The sequence below is a fragment of the Mesoplodon densirostris genome, chromosome 13, assembly GCF_025265405.1.
Source record: "Mesoplodon densirostris isolate mMesDen1 chromosome 13, mMesDen1 primary haplotype, whole genome shotgun sequence".
Taxonomy (NCBI): Eukaryota; Metazoa; Chordata; class Mammalia; order Artiodactyla; family Ziphiidae; genus Mesoplodon; species Mesoplodon densirostris.
This window is the reverse complement of record NC_082673.1, coordinates 23526688-23543639: the sequence shown is the minus strand read 5'-3', so window position 1 is coordinate 23543639 and position 16952 is coordinate 23526688.

The window sequence follows — 16952 nt, the reverse complement described above, 5'->3', positions numbered from 1 at the left end:
TTTTCTCTATAAAGTAATGTTCCTTTGCTGTTGGGCTCACCTATCTTTTTGCTGTAACTTGCTTGTCCCAAATTGCAATTCCTCTGCTATTCTCAAATCAATCCATTATGCTGATAAGCTGTTTTATTTTTTAAGACAATACACTCACTGGAAGAATAACGAAAGGACGGTGAATTGCTACTTGCAGATTCTGGGTGGGCCGAACATTGGGAGAATATTTCAGGGTAAATAGAGTAGACTTGGAGGAGGTGCTTAAATGAATGGATGGAAGGGTGTTAGAAGTATCCCAGGCACACATGGGGTGTCTTAGGAGTACCGGAAGCCAAAGAAGAGGGATCAGCTGAGTGCCTTGAAGTGTCCCATGAGCATCTGCGAATACAGTCACCAAGGGAAGGGAAGTATCAGTGGAACTTTAGGGGAGAAGGGGTGGGTTGTCATAAAGTGGATAGATTACACAGAAGAAAGAATCTAAGTTGAAGGCATAAAAAAAAGCACAGGGCTTCCCTGGTGGCGCAGTGGTTGAGAGTCTGCCTGCCGATGCAGGGGATACGGGTTCGTGCCCCGGTCCGGGAAGATCCCACATGCCACGGAGCGGCTGGGCCCATGAGCCGTGGCCGCTGAGCCTGCGCATCTGGAGCCTGTGCTCCGCAACGGGAGAGGCGGCAGCAGTGAGAGGCCCGCGTACCGCAAAAAAAAAAGAAAAAAAAAAAAAAGCACACAATATACTGAAACGTAGCATTCATCCAGCACTCCCTGTGAGCTGATGACCACATGGAACTCAAGAATTCTGTTTGCTCAGAGACCTTATCCAGGTGGTAAATTTGACCAGTTCTCTCAGTACCAGGCCCAGTCTTCTGATTGTGACTCTCAGCCCAGGGCATGAGAAGACACTTCCTGAAAGCCCACCCAAGTCTCAAGCCAAGCCCAGGCTTTTCCAGAACCCAGTCACAGGATGAAGCCCAAGCTTCATTTTATTTATTTATTTATTTTTAATAGATGTATTTATTTATTTATTTTGGGCTGTTTTCCATCTTTGTTGTTGGGTCTTCGTTGCTGCGCTCGGGCTTTCTCTAGTTGTGACGAGCGGGGGTTTCACTTCGTTGTGGTGCATGGGCTTCTCATTGTGGTGGCTTCTCTTGTTTCAGAGCTTGGGCTCTAGGCATGCGGGCTTCAGTAGTTGCGGCACGTGGGCTCAGTAGTTGTGGCTCGCAGGCTCTAGAGCGCAGGCTCAGTAGTTGTGGCGCACGGGCTTAGTTGCTCTGCAGCATGTGGGACCTTCCCGGACCAGGGCTCGAACTGCTGTTCCCTGCATTGGCAGGCAGATTCTTAACCACTGCGCCACCAGGGAAGTCCCCAAGCTTCATTTTAGAGGGTCCCTTCCTTCCCTGTGTGTCCTCATTGATGAGGCTCTCTCACTGGGGGAGTGTGTGTCATTTCTGGGTGAGATGGGAACAAAGACAAGAGACCCATTCTCCTGAGGCCTCCAAGTTCCACTCAGACCCTCTAGGGGGTCCTTGTCCCCTTATTCCATTCCAGGCCGTGCTCTGCACTGGATGCCAGTGACGCTTTGAGAAAAGAGGTAGAGTCAGGAACTCTTTCTTCTCTCTCTCTTTTTCTTTCTTTTTTAATTGGGAAAGTTTGAGCATACATGCAACCTAAGAGAAAGGGGCCAGCAAAAAAGGAGAAAGATGTTATTGATAATTGCCATATTTCATCAAACTCAATATGCTATCAATTTAAAAATGAATTAAATATTTTGGATATCACCATTCTTAGTTACCACATTATGACATCCCATCCTGATTTCAGAGATTTTTTTTTTTTTTTTTTTTTTTTTTTTTTTTTGCGGTACGCGGGCCTCTCACTGTTGTGGCCTCTCCCGTTGCGGAGCACAGGCTCCGGACGCGCAGGCTCAGCGGCCATGGCTCACGGGCCCAGCCGCTCCGCGGCATATGGGATCCTCCCGGACCAGGGCACGAACCCGTATCCCCTGCATCGGCAGGCGGACTCTCAACCACTGCGCCACCAGGGAGGCCCTTCAGAGATTTTTAAATGGGGGAAAATATGCAACATATTTAACATAGAAAGGCACTGCCATGTCCATTGGAAAGTTAAGCAAGTCATTACCAAAGTAGTAGCTAGTATTTATTTAACAAACCTTTATTTAATGTTACTGTGTTCCAGGCACTGTCCTTAGGCCTTCATAAATAATAATTAATTTAAGCCTTGGAACAACTCTATGAGATAAGTACTATTGTCATCCCCATTTTATAGATCAGGAAACTGAGGCATTGAGAGGTTAAGAAATTTTCCCAAAGTCATTACATAGCAGATGCAAGCTACAAACCATGGTCATTGCTCTCAGAGTCTGTTCTTCTTTCATTTATTCACCTGACTTTGGTCCACAGTAAAAGTCTGGTGAATAAATGAATGAGTGAGTGAATGAATTAAAAAAATAATCCAAACTGAACTTCAAGCCCAGAAGTTAACATGAATGTCTTTTTTTTTGTCCCCTACTCCTCTTAGGAAAAGGCCCACATGGCTTCCCTAAGTTCAAGGTCAGAGAACATTAGTGAAGTACTAAAGGAACTGAGAAGACAAGAACAGGGAGTGGGATGTGGTGTATGGAAAAGAAAGAAAAGTTGCAAAATAATCAGCATGACTATTTTGTAGTTGTGACTCTGCTATTCATCTAACTGTAGTCTAATGGTTTATCAGTAAAGTCATCTGGGCTGTGAAGAAGGACGGTGTTCTGGGAGAGAGCGCCACCTACTGAATGACCATCACCACAACCCGAGAATTTCCTCCAGGACAGCCAAGACAGCAGGAGAGGGGACAAAACAGCTTCAGAAATGGACCTACAATGAGAAAGTCAGTTTACCAATAAATGATCCTGAACCTAAAGCTAAGTTCTTCTCCAGGCCACGCAGATGGTAACAGCTCAGAAAGTCTTCTACGTAAGAAGTTAAAGAATCTAGAGGGACTTCCCTGGTGGCACAGTGGTTAAGAATCTGCCTGCCAATGCAGGGGACATGGGTTTGAGCCGTAGTCTGGGAAGATCCCACATGCCGCGGAGCAACTAAGCCCGTGTGCCACAACTACTGAGTCTGTGTGCGACAACTACTGTAGCCCATGTGCCTAGAGCCTGTGCTCCACGGCAAGAGAAGCCACCGCAATGAGAAGCCCACGCACTGCAGCGAAGAGTAGCCACCATTTGCCACAACTAGAGAAAGCCTGTGTACAGCAACAAAGACCCAACACACCCATAAATAAATAAATAAATTTATAGAATAAAGTTAAAAAAATTTTTAATTAAAAAAATATAAGAATCTAGAAAAGATCTGCTTGGCCTGAACAATGAGGACTTTGCTGAATTCCATGGCCTGTAGTCTAGCTCATTTCCACGCTACACATGGCAACAATGAACGCAGAGGTAAACTCATACTCTTAAAGGAGAAATAAAACTAACAGTTATTGAGTCTCTATTTTGTGCTTCACCAATGCATTCATTGCACCTTCATTCATTCAGTAAATATTTGCTGAGCAGTTACTATGTGCCGAGCACTGCTCCCAGACAATGGGAAAACAACACTGAACAAAGGCAGTGGTCCTGGTTCTCGGTCTTCAGAAGCTTGCCTGGGGGAGGAGGAGAGATGGATAGGAAATAAACAAGTACTCCGGGAATTTCAGACAGTGAGAATCAATGTCAAGAAAATAGAACCAGAAACTGGGGGAAGAGTGTCACATCATTTAAAACTACCAATCATCTTGTGAGATAATATTATCACTCCCATTCTACGGGCACTGAGAGGTAAAGTATTTAGCCCGAAGTCTGTTGAATTCAGTCCTCAGGGAGGAAGGGAGAAATCAAGCTGGCTAGGATCTAATTCTCTGCCTTTCTGAATCCAAAGCCTGTCTCTCATCACTCACGAGGCTGCCCAGGAAAAGAGGCAAGATAGACAGTCACCGCGGGATGTCCTAGTTGGTATGTTATATCAATCAATATATTTCACTGTAAGAGTTGTTTACAATACCCAAGTGTCTCTAGCGGGGCACATGCATGGGTATTCACGTGGATTCTCAGAATCTGATGGTCCTTGATCTTTTTTATTTTTTTTTTGGTTGCACCGGGTCTTAGCTGCGGCTCACTGGCTCCTTAGTTGCGGCTCACCAGCTCCTTCGTTGTGACATGTGAACTCTTAGTTGTGGAATGCATGTGGGATCTAGTTTCCGGACGAGGGATCGAACCCAGGCCTCCTGCATAGGGAGCATGGAGTCTTATCCTTTGCCCCACCAGGGAAGTCCCGGTCCTTGATCTTTCAGAATACACTGAAGAGGGAAAAAGCAAGCAAAGACCCTTCAGTTCTTGCCCTGTGAGGCAGTGTATTTGTCCGCAAGGCTTAAACTGATCTTGTACGTTCAAGAATTCTTTTTTAGTTTTTTTTATTATACGAATCTCACCACGTTAGAGGATGTGTGCTTTCACAGTAAACCGCCATTTCCAAGAAGATGGGGAGAGAAGCTAGGGAGAGAGTTCTGTGGTATGGGTCTTGCCAAGTCATCTGTAGGGCAGGGAATATGGGGTCACCTCCCTAGAGGAAGAAGCTGCCCTTTGTGACTGAGGTCGGAAGGAAGTTGCCATCTCCTCTGAACGTCCACAGCAGGGTCTTCACATTGTCAGAGCCCCTCTCGGACAGCTTGTTGCTTCCTCACTCCCCTCGGAAGCCGGAAAAGACATGTGTTTCCTCACTCTTACTGCTTTCCTCCTCCAAGGGCGGGCGCAGGTTTGTGGGCTGCTGGTGAGCAGAGTGACTGAAACCACTCCAATTCAAATTACGTTGTGAAGAATTTATGGTAGTTTCCGACCACCGAAGATGACTGTACATCCTACAATTGGGCTTCATCAGAAAGGAGTTGCTTGGTTTGACAAGCCCAGCTGCCAGCTGACTTTAAAACCTTGCTCTTCTCGGGCTCACAGATAACAAGTAGGAACTGCGTTGTTAATACACGGGCCCTGGGTGCAGCGGTGTCATTATGGACAACAATGACCAGTACAGATGCGGCCACTGCCTCTGTCCTCCCAGCTTCTCACTCATTATCCCCGCCGGCTGCTTTCCTTCCCCAAAGCATGATGCTGTTAATGGGCTTTTATTGAATTTGAAAATGGCTACAAGCATTTTGAAAAAATAACCCATCAGGAAACATAAAATAACCAGAGCAGACTCTAAAGTGCTTTTTAAAAATGACATGGGCCGATAATGCCAACACTTCACTTTGCCAGCCTTCCCTGCATCCTTCAGGGTTATCTGTTCGCGTCCTGCTGTTATCCTTGAGGAAACTGGTCCATAAAATGCTCCTGAGGCAAAACCGAGTTACAGCCTGACCTCACAGGGGGCTCCCCTGATAAGATCTTTCCTGTGCAAAGCTTGGTGGATTGTGCTTTTGCACGATTTCCACCCCCTTCACTGTATGAATCCTCAACCCCAGGACTGAGAGTTCCCTCCTGTTTTTAAATAATTTCTTTATCACTGGGTTTTGCATTAGGTATAGCAAGCAGTCCAGGATGTTCACGAACATAACCCCTGGGAAATGGCACTTTCTTTCCCCTTCCTCGTAAGGTCCTCCAGCTGTCTTCACATCTACAGTGTTTCCAAATGACTACAGCTTTTAGTTTCTCTGTCATTTTATCATCATGGGTTTTTTTTTTTTTTTTTTTTTTTTTTTTTTTTTTTTTTGCGGTACACGGGCCTGTCACTGTTGTGCCCTCTCCGGTGGCAGAGTACAGGCTCCAGATGTGCAGGCTCAGCAGCCATGGCTCATGGGCCCAGCCACTCCACAGCATGTGGGATCTTCCCGGACTGGGGCACGAACCCGTGTCCCCTGCATCGGCAGGCGGACTCTCAACCACTGCGTCACCAGGGAAGCCCCATCATGGGTCTTTTAATATAGATCTCTTAGGAACTTAGTACCTTGCTATCTCAATGTCTTGAGCTACAGAAATTTATTGCTAATTCCAATGACAATAAGTTCTTACTGAGAAGTTTCGTTTATTCAGCCAGGGTTTTTGGAGAGCTGGCGTCACAAAGCTAGTAGTGGTTCAGAAACCTGGGGTAAGTAGGCCAGGTGAACAAGACTGGGGAAAGGACAGTTGGAGGAAGTCTTGCAGCCATGCCCAGTTTGGAGTAACGAAAGCACTGTTTTGCATTTTGAACAGAGGAAGGAGTTTCAGGAAGGTTTTGGAGGCATGTCAAGTTTGGAGAAATGTAAGCACTGTAATTCAGTAAGGCAGCAGTGGGAGCTACACTGAGGAATGGTAAGAAGTGAGGAGAGGAGGGGACTTCCCTGGTGGTGCAGTGGTTAAGAATCCGCCTGCCAATGCAGGGGACACGGGTTCAAGTCCTGGTCCGGGAAGATCCCACATGCCGCGGAGCAACTAAGCCCGTGCGCCACAGCTACTGAGCCTGCGCTCTAGAGCCCGAGAACCACGACTACTGAGCCCACGAGCCACAACTACTGAAGCCCGTGTGCCTAGAGCCTATGCTCCACAACAAGAGAAGCCACTGCAATGAGAAGCCCACGCACTACAATGGAGAGTAGCCCCCGCTCACTGCAACTAGAGAAAGCCTGCGCGCAGCAACAAAGACCCAACGCAGCCAAAAATAAATTTTAAAAAAAAAGAAGTGAGGAGAGGGGACCCGGGACATAGGTAAACTTGCTTTAATAGCCCCACAAGTCAACAGAATGCCCCATGCCTTTGATTACTAACCAAAAGTCCTATTAGACTCTGGAATTTTAGACACACACACACACACACACACACACACACACACAATCACTTTACTTTTGGGGGGGGGTTAAAAAAAGTTTTTCTAATTTTTAAAAATTTTACTTTTTTACAATTTCTTGACATACAAAAAGCTGTATATAGTTAATGTATGCAACTTGAGGAGCTTGGAGACAAGTACACACCTGTGAGACCGTCACTGCATTCTATGCCATAAACCTTTTCATCACCTCCAAAAGTTTTCTCCTGCCCTCTTATTGATTGATTGATTGATTGGTTGATTGGGAGAAGGAGGAATCCCTTTATTTTATTTTTTTCTTTTTTCAAAATAGACAACGTTTTATTGAAGTATAGCCTTCTTATTTATTATTATTAGCTTTACTTTTTATTCTTCACTTTAGATTTAAAAATAACATGCCCTGTTGGACTTCCCTGGTGGCACAGTGGTTAAGAATCTGCCTGCCAATTCAGGGGACACAGGTTCGAGCCCTGGTCTGGGAAGATCCCACATGCCATGGAGCAACTAAGCCTGTGCACCACAACAAGAGAAGCCACTGCAATGAGAAACCCACGCACCACAACCAAGAGTAGCCTCTGTTCGCCGCAACTAGAGAAAGCCCGCGTGCAGCAACGAAGACCAAACACAGCCAAAAATAAAAAATAAAATAAAAAAATAAAACTAATATGCCCTGTCATTAGCAAGAATGTGATTGTGGCACATCAGAAGATTTATGTTATGTTATAATTGGTGCCTCTTCTACAGCCTCCATATATCCATGTATTCATTAACTGTACGTTTTCAGTTTATACACTTTGCTTACAAGCTCTTTTTCAAAATCATCCTTGCATCCTAAATAGTGGAATATGTAAAGCATAGGAATATATATGTATAATCTGAATCAATGCTTAGATTTCTTTGGTATAAGCAGTTATATGGTTTTTGGGAAATTCTGAGAAAAGTGAAAAATTAGATGTGTAATGGAATAGACATTTAATTAGATGTTAATTAGAGAAAACAAAATACACCAGTCTGTAAAGATTGTTCATTGTTTAAATCCCCAATGTGAAAGGCTGCAGTTTATGTTCCAGCCCCTTGCACAGCAGTGATTTTGACTCATTCTCCTCTCACCGATGCCCATGGCTCTCCATCTGTCGATACATTACTGTCTGAATTTCGACAGCAAAGGCATATTTTTAAAATCCTGTCCTCCCTTTGCATTTCACTCTGATTTTCTACTGAAGTGATGTTAATTTCAGCTCAGGCAAAGAGTGTTCCCCAGCTCATTAGGAATAAGGACACTTCTACAGGTCCTTTTTCTGATTATCATAAATTATGAGGTGACATGCACAGAGATGCAGTCAGATCTGTACGACCCAAGAGAGCCAGGGAGAGAGTCAAACGGTTTTTAAGTGGAATACAAACATCTTGGTTTCCAGGCTTTGAGAGTCAAAAATGCAGCAAAAACTATTTAGATCACACACTTTACTTTCTCTTCAGTGAGGGTATCTAATAATGACCAACACCCTGGTGGAAATTCAGGGATGTGCAAAACTGACAAAGAGTTTGCAGTACTGATTTGCAAAAAAAGATGAGAGGTACCAAATCCAAAGATGTAGATAGCAACTTAAGTGAAGGAGGAACTGAAAGAAATCAAAATATAATTTGAAGACCTCTGGGTTCTAGAAGAAAGGGGTATCCTTGAACAAGGACACAGTAAATTGTAGCGGGCACAAAAAAAATAGAAAATGAGGGGAAAAATCTGTAACTGAAGAAGGAAAAAAGTCTTGGGGAAAAGATGATCATGAGAGGATAGTAATTTTTATACAACCATATTCAAATTTGAAGTATGATTTTCAGAAATCAAATCTAAGCCCATTCGGGTGTTTTAAGGTTTATTGGAATGGATGTACAGATATAAAACAATCCTATATACAAAGAATTGGTTTTTTTTTTTTTTTTTTTTTTGTGGTATGTGGGCCTCTCCCATTGCAGAGCACAGGCTCCAGACGCGCAGGCTCAGCGGCCATGGCCCACGGGCCCAGCCGCTCCGCGGCATGTGGGATCCTCCCGGACCGGGGCACGAACCCGTGTCCCCTGCATCGGCAGGCGGACTCTCAACCACTGCGCCACCAGGGAAGCCCAAGAATTGGTATTTGATGGACATGTAGTCCCTCTGATTTCCTCTGTCTGTCCAACTCCACTACATTCCCTGGCCTTACTGACAAACGTGAGCCTTGGAAGGAATCCTGTCATCTTATGAAGGATGAGTTTCTGTTTAATGTTGTTTTTTGTTTGTTTATTTTTTGTTTTTGTCTGCATTGGGTCTTCGTTGCCGCGCGCAGGCTTTCTCTAGTTGCAGCGAGCAGGGGCTACTCTTCATTGCGGTGCGCGGGCTTTGCATTGTGGTGGCTTCTCTTGTTGCACAGCATGTCCTCTAGGTGCACGGGCTTTAGTAGTTGTGGCACGCGGGTTCAGTAGTTGTGGCTTGCGGGCTTAAGTGCTCCGCAGCATGTGGGAATCTTCCGGGACCAGGGCTGGAACCCGTGTCTCCTGCATTGGCAGGCAGATTCTTAACCACTGAGCCACCAGGGAAGCCCTAATGTTGATTTTTAATGTCAGATTTGTTTTTTCCTGTCTGTGTTTTTGCTTTATTTTCTCCCCATCCTTAGCTGAAGCTTCCTTTGACTGGAGATAGTAGTGTCTTTAAGACTCACTCCCACTTAAAAACCTTGATGGAAGAGGGAAGTGATCCAGAAGGCATCTGAGACCAGAGCTCACTGCGGTAGGTAGGTCTCTGCAAAGAGTGATGCTAGGGAATCTCCGGCATTACCTGACTGCACGCCGCAGCGTGGGCAGAACCCCGCACAGAGCGGGATGGAGCAGTAGAGCCGGGCCGCCTGCGGGAGGTGGGACGAGCCGGCGGAGACCCCAGGCGGCGGGTGAGCTGGGCCCGGAGCGGGACAGGCTTCCGCGGCTGCGCGGCCGGGCCTTCCGCTGAGTGCCGCGCGGGGGCGCTGCGGTGCCACCGCGTCACCCCACAGTCACTCCTTGGTGCCTGGAACCCAGAAGCGCCTCCAGGGCATTAAGCAGAGCCCGGGGCAAGGACTGGAAGCAGGAGGTCGGATACTGAGGACAACGATCCTGTTCGCCGAACGGCGACCTGGGCACAGGGCAGGTTAATCTTTAGGCACCCGGACACTTATAGATTTGATGCTGGGTGTTAGGAAGGACCGAGAAGGAGCCTTTCTGGGGGCAGTGACCACACCCTCCTTGGAGGGCAAGCTTTCCTACGCCTCCCGGGAAAACAAAGCCTTGCAGTCTGGGGATATTTTTCGAAGGCAGCTTGGTGATAATTTGTCGTTTCTTAAGCTTGTCCCATGAGGGCTTCACTCCCACCCCGCCCCTCCCCAAGCAGTTTATGAAGGAATTCCTTCCAACACCCCCAGGGCGCTCTCTGAAAGCAGTTCTGGCAAATATGGTTTCCATTTTCTCATTATATCCGCCGGGATGTTTTCGTGTCCCGCGCAGAAACCGAGCTCCGAAGAAGAGGAATGAGGCATGTGAACTCAGGGCTGCCTCTTAGGCTGATCGGACTGTACACTTCGTCTTCTCCTCTTCCGGCTTTTCCTCCTTCTCCCTCCCAGCTCGTCCTCTTTGTGTCAGGCTCTGCAGAGCTGGTGGAAGGGCCTGTTCATTTGCGGTCCGCCCCTTCAGTGGATTTAAAGGGTCACCTTATATGCTGGTTCGGTCCAAAGTAGTCTCAATTTATACTGTTCCTTCAAGGTCGTGGTTTTGTTTTTGCTTAAGGATTCTGAGAGGTCTAGAAATAGCTAAGTACTAAAGCACTAGGTCATAGATGGAAAGCAGATTGTATGACAATGTGGTAGCATGGCATAAGCCCCCTTCTGGGCCGGCTTTACTTCATTCATGCTTTTCCAAACCAGGGTTCCTGAGGGAACTATGTATACCCAGTTGGGAGCATCCCATCCACCCAGAAGGAACCAGTCTAGGCCCCAGCTTGGCCAAGCACAGCTATATGTTTGACAATGTAATAACTTTGAAGCAATGTATTGTCACAAGTCTACAAGTCAAACATGTAGGTCAAATACTAAGAGACATGGGCGAGCACAGAAAGAAGCAACCCCTGTGGGCTGGAGGTGTCGAGGAAGATCTCTTAAAGGACAGGGGAACTGGTAGGGACTTGAAGGGATGAGGAACTCCTGAGTGGTTGGCATGAATTATGTAGGGGTGAGAATCAGTCAATCAATATCTACCTCAGTTGGGAGAGGAACACATTCTAGGGAGTGTCCTCAGGGTGCACTGAGGACCGTAAGCTAACCACACTGTTAGATATTGAGGGCTCATAGGAGAAATAGTTGGAAAGGTAAATTAAGAACAGTTTGCTGAGGGCCTTGAAGACCAAGCAAAAAAAAAATGTTGCAATTGATCCTGTGGGCCAGAGTTTCCCACAAGTATGCGGTCACACTGGTATAAGCCAATGGGTTAGAAGTATGTGGAGGTATTGACCCACTTCAGGGAGGCTGGGGGGTGGGAGGTGCTGGAGGTCCCAGGCCAGGGGCTTCTATTCAGCAGGCTCCTTTGTTTATCCCACTGTCCATGGAGATATTATCATAATCCGTATTTGCCATGACTTGGAAATGGTTGGCTGTCACTGCTCTATAGGCATGAGTTGCTAAAGATATTTGGACACTTGTGTGATATTTTGAGTTGTAATTTTATTTGCTTCCCCAGCTGGACTAGAAACTCCTCCAGGAGAGGAACTCTGTCGTTTCTCTTCTGTTTTCCTCGCTTTCCCGCATGAGGAGTAAATGCTCAAGAGCTACTTAATAGTTTGAGTCATTGAATATTATGGCCTTAAAAAACTAAACTTCACAAATCATCTGAGAGGGATGACTGCTCTGCCAGCTTCTAAGAAGCCTGAAAAATCATAAAAGTCAGAGTGGGACTAACTCTAAGACGTAGGTCAGAAACCTGTGCTTCAAAGGAATGTGAAAACATTTCTGCTGGTGGTCACATTTAGAACTGTCAAGAAAGAAAATTTCAGAGAGTCTCAAAAGGTTAATAGTATTAAGGGATAATTCTCTGGGTCAAGACCTGGGCGTTTGCTCTTAAAGAATCAAGTCTGACTCAGTTGCATGTTAGAAACCTCCTGATCATAATTCTGGTAATATTCTCTTCAGCGGTCATCCAAATAACAATATTTTCCTCCTTATTAATCTTTCTTCATTCTTAGGTGGGGGTGGGTCATGAAGTTCCCCCTAAAGGTAAAGGGATGTGAACAGGCTGGCAGTCCCTCAAGATGTTAAGCATAGAACTACCATAAGACCCAGTAATTCCATTCCTAGGTATCTACCCAGGATAAATGAAAATATATGCCCCCACAAAAATTTGTACATGCATAGTGGCATTATTATAGCTAAAAAGTGGAAACAACTCAAATGTCCATAAACTGGTGAATGGACAAGTAAAATATGGTATATCCATGCAATGGGATATAATCCAGCAATGAAAAGGAATTAAGTACTGATATATGCTACAACTTGAAAACATGTTAGTGAGACAAGTCATTCATAAGGGACCACAAATTGTATGATTCCGTTTCTATGAAATGTCTAGAATAGTCGAATTTATAGACAGCAAGTAGACTGATGGTTGCCTAGGGCTGAAGTGGGGTGGGAGAAACGGGAGTGATTGCTAATGGGTATGGAATTTCTTTTTGAGATAATGAAAAGTTCTGAAATTAGATTATGTTGATGGTTGCACAACTCTGTGACTATTCTAAAAAGCATTGCAAAAAAGTTAACATGATGGGGCTTCCATGGTGGCGCAGTGGTTGAGAGTCCGCCTGCCGATGCAGGGGACACGGGTTCGTGCCCCGATCCCGGAAGATCCCACATGCCGCGGAGCGGCTGGGCCCGCGAGCCATGGCCGCAGAGCCTGTGTGTCCGGAGCCTGTGCTCCGCAACGGGAGAGGCCACAGCAGTGAGAGGCCCGCGTACAGCAAAAAAAAAAAAAAAAAAAGTTAACATGATGCTACAAAGGAGAGGATCTAATCACAGGGAAGGGAGAGTTGCTTGAGCTTAGCGGTCAAGGGGCTTTAACCCAAGGACTTGTTTTCCCAGATTTCTCCAAAGGAGAACCAAGGTTGGGCAGGTGGAATAAGGGGCAGGTGGAAAGGACTGACAACACAACTAACCCTAAAGAGGAGGAGGATGAAGGGTGACGGTCAGGTTAGCGTGGAAAAAAGGAGGTTAGTAGAGCAAGTTACTGCTCTTGAGGGAAGGAAAGGGCAACAAACCATAACCAGCTTTTCTCTTCTCTCGGGAGATCCTGGTCAGTTTCACGTGGGAGAGACCCAGCAGCGCCCCCTAGAGACCAGCTCCTCCTGGCATGTTCAGCTACTAGATGGCCACCCTCTCTTCTTTAAAGGCAGATGCAGACCTACTTGAGAATGGACTTGAGGATATGGGGAGGGGGAAGGGTAAGCTGTGACAAAGCGAAAGAGAGGCATGGACATATATACACTGCCAAACATAAGGTAGATAGATAGTGGGAAGCAGCCGCAGAGCACAGGGAGATCAGCTCGGTGCTTTGTGACCGCCCGGAGGGGTGGGAGGGGGAGGGTGGGAGGGAGGGAGATGCGTGAGGGAAGGGATGTGGGAACAGATGTATATGTATGACTGATTCACTTTGTTATAAAGCAGAAACTAATTAAAAATTAGTAAATAAATAAAGGCAGATGCAAACTACCGTCCTGTGGTAAGTGAATACAGTAGTCTGATGTTGAGTTCTAGGGATTGGAATTGGGGGCACAGACTTGTTCCTGAGCAGTAGAGGGTGCTGTGAGCATGTAAAGTTTGGGTTAGAGACTGCATTGCTGAAGGGCAAAGGAAGAAGGAAGTAGTTGGGTTAGAGTCTGCACTGCATTAGAATCTAATGCAATCAGACTAGAAAAACATACTTCGGTTTTTGGAACACAATTGCCACATTCTTGAAATAATGATTTGGCACACGTGCCACTGTATTCAGATAAAACCAAACCCCAAGAGCACTGTTAATTCTTAGAGGAATGATTTATTTAGACATTCTGGACCTTGCTTTCATCCAATAAGTATTTATTGAATGCCTACTATGCACAAGGTATTGAGAATTTTGATATAGCCTAAAACCATAAATCCAAAGAGAGCGCCGAGCGCTGCTGTTGATGGATTTTAAAAATGAAAACCATATTATCTGTATGCACATTTATCACGTGAACTCAGAATGCAATAGAATTCTATTCAAAGATGCAGTATTGTCAGGAAACATCTGATAGAGAAGGAGGAAAATTGTTGGCTTTTTAATCTAGTTTCCCTGCCAAGTCAACTGTGTGAAAGCGTAATAATAGCTAAATTTATTCAGTGCTTTCTGTGTGCCAGGAACTGTTCTAAATGCTTTACAACCTTGATATAATAGCGTGGTCTGTGGACCAGCAACATCCCAGGAGCTTGTTAGACATGCAGAATCTCAGGGGCACCCCAGACCTACTGACTCAGAAGCTGCAATTTAAAGTTTCTGAGGCACGTAGTAGAGTCTGTGTATTATCTTATTTAATCTCTGTAACCATCTTGTAACAGAGGTATATTATTATCTCCATTTTAAGGTAGGAAACTGTGGGAAGAGAGGTTAAGTAACTTGCCCAGAGCAAAGTTGGGATTTTTAACTCAGACAAAATAGTTTCCACGTTCATGCTCTTATTCATATCGCCAAACTTTTCTTCTTTATCTTCTCTCTCCCAGATGGATGAAGCAGACATAATAAACATTTCTACTTATTATCATCTTGGTTAAGTAGTCACTGTTTACAAATCTATTTGAGATCCTTAAAGTAAAACTACTTTTTATGGGTTAGTTATACAAAGTAAAATTCAAGCATTCCTTTCTTGGGAGTACTTTTTACCACAAGTACTGTTTATAGCAGTGTGTTTTTCCGTCTGCCTCACCTGCGTTTAACACACCAGTCACACTCCTACCCCAGGGCCTTTGCACTTGCCCCATATATTTGCATGCTTAGCTCTCTCACTTCCTCAACTCTTTGTTTAAATAGTACATTCTCTAGAAGCCTTCCTTGACTACCTTACTAGAAATTACAACTGTCCTTTATTTTAAAATATTTATTTATTTATTTATTTATTTATTTATTTATTTATTTATTTATTTGACTGTGCTGGGTCTTAGTTGCGGCATGTGGCATCTAGTTCCCGACCAGGGATCAAACCCCGCCCCCTGCATTGGGAGCGTGGAGTCTTAACCACTGGACCACCAGGGGATTCTCACAACTGTCCCTTTCTAAGGTGATTCAGAAAGGAAAGAAGAAGCCTATTCCAAAACTGAAGCAAAAGAGAAAGTTTACAAGCAAAGAAGGCCACACAGAAAGAGGTCAACATATTAAAGAAGAAAAAGATCCATACATCTCCTGTCTTCCTGTGGCTCAGGACACTGAAACTCTGAAGGCAGGGCATGTACCTTCAGAAGAGTGCATCCAGGAAGAATAAGCTTGACCACTGGGCCACCCTTAGGTTCCCCCGGATTTCCGAGTGGGTCATAGAGAAATGGAGAACAGCAACACATGTCCTCACTGTGGTTGTCAAGGGCAGATCCAGCAAGCTGTGAAGAAGCTCTGCTACTCTGATATGGCCAAGGTCAACACATTGAAGAAGGAAGAAGACATACCTTAGACTAGACCTACCATCATGCTTTAAATGTGGTCAGCGAAACTGGGATCATTTAAATGGAGTCCAGCACATCTGTTTTAAATATATTAATTAAGGTTTCCTGTGATCCAAGAAAAAAATTATAGCTGTGCCTTACACCCCACCCCAACACCTCTATTCCCCTCCTCTGCTTTGTTTTTCTCAGTAGCACTTTTTATAACCTGTTTTTTCCATTATAGTGCAAATTTCCATAAGGACAGAGATTTTTTTTTTGTTTCATTCATTGTGCATCCCTCCCTACCCCCAGCTGTTAGAAAATTACCTGGCACAATACAGGTGTTTTATAATATTTGTTGAGTGAATGAATGAATGAACAAATGAATAAGTGACTGGTTCCTACCTGACTGCAAACTTCTGAAGGTGCTGGATGATGTTTTACTCAGTTTTATATCTCAAAATTCTAGCAGTGTATTGGTAAAATAAATGTTTATTGAAATGGATTTGTTGCATTGAGAGCATAGCTATAGAAGTTTAATTTGGACATTTATGTCACCAGAATCCTTTTGCCTGTTGTTCAGAAAAGGTCAGATAAAAAATCTGGATATTGTACCACAATTCATAAGCAAAGCCCACTCAGCTGTAATAAAGGATAATTATGTGTTGTGCATTTCATATCTACAGTTTTGAGAATTTCATACTTGATAGGCAGTTTTTATTTGATATATAAACATCTTACTAGCTTGTAAATGTATCACTTTTTACTTAATGCTATTGAGTTATTTTAAGAAAGTTCTCTGCATGTCAAAATTGTAAAAGCTATTATTTGATGTAGCAGTTGCTAGGGTAACCATCTTAATGAGCAATTAAGCATGTGAAGTAAGTGGAACTCATCCATGTATAAAATTTCAACTCCAGTGGTTCAGAAAGAGACACATCATTATTTTCATGTTTTAAAATGAAATTAAGATTTCAGTCATGTGGGACTTCCCTGGTGGCACAGTGGTTAAGAATCTGCCTGCAAGTGCAGGGGACACGGGTTCGAGCCCTGGTCCGGGAAGATCCCACATTCTGCAGAGCAACTAAGCCCGTGCACCATAATTACTGAGCCCACGTGCCACAACTACTGAAGCCCATGTGCCTAGAGCCCGTGCTCTGCAGCAAGAGAAGCCACTGCAGTGAGAAGCCTGTGCACCTCAATGAAGACCCAACACAGCCAAAAATTAATTAATTAATTTTAAAAAATGAACCTCAATCTTTATTTCATACCATATGCTAAAAACTAACTGAAATGGGTCATAGACCTCCATGTAAAGCAAAAATTCTAAGACTTCTTAGATAAAAGCATAGGAGAAAATCTCAGCAACATTGGTTAAGGCAAGAATTTCTTAAATAAGAAAAGCATAAAGCAAAAAGAAAAAGCTGATAATTTGAATTTCATCAAAATAAAAACTTTT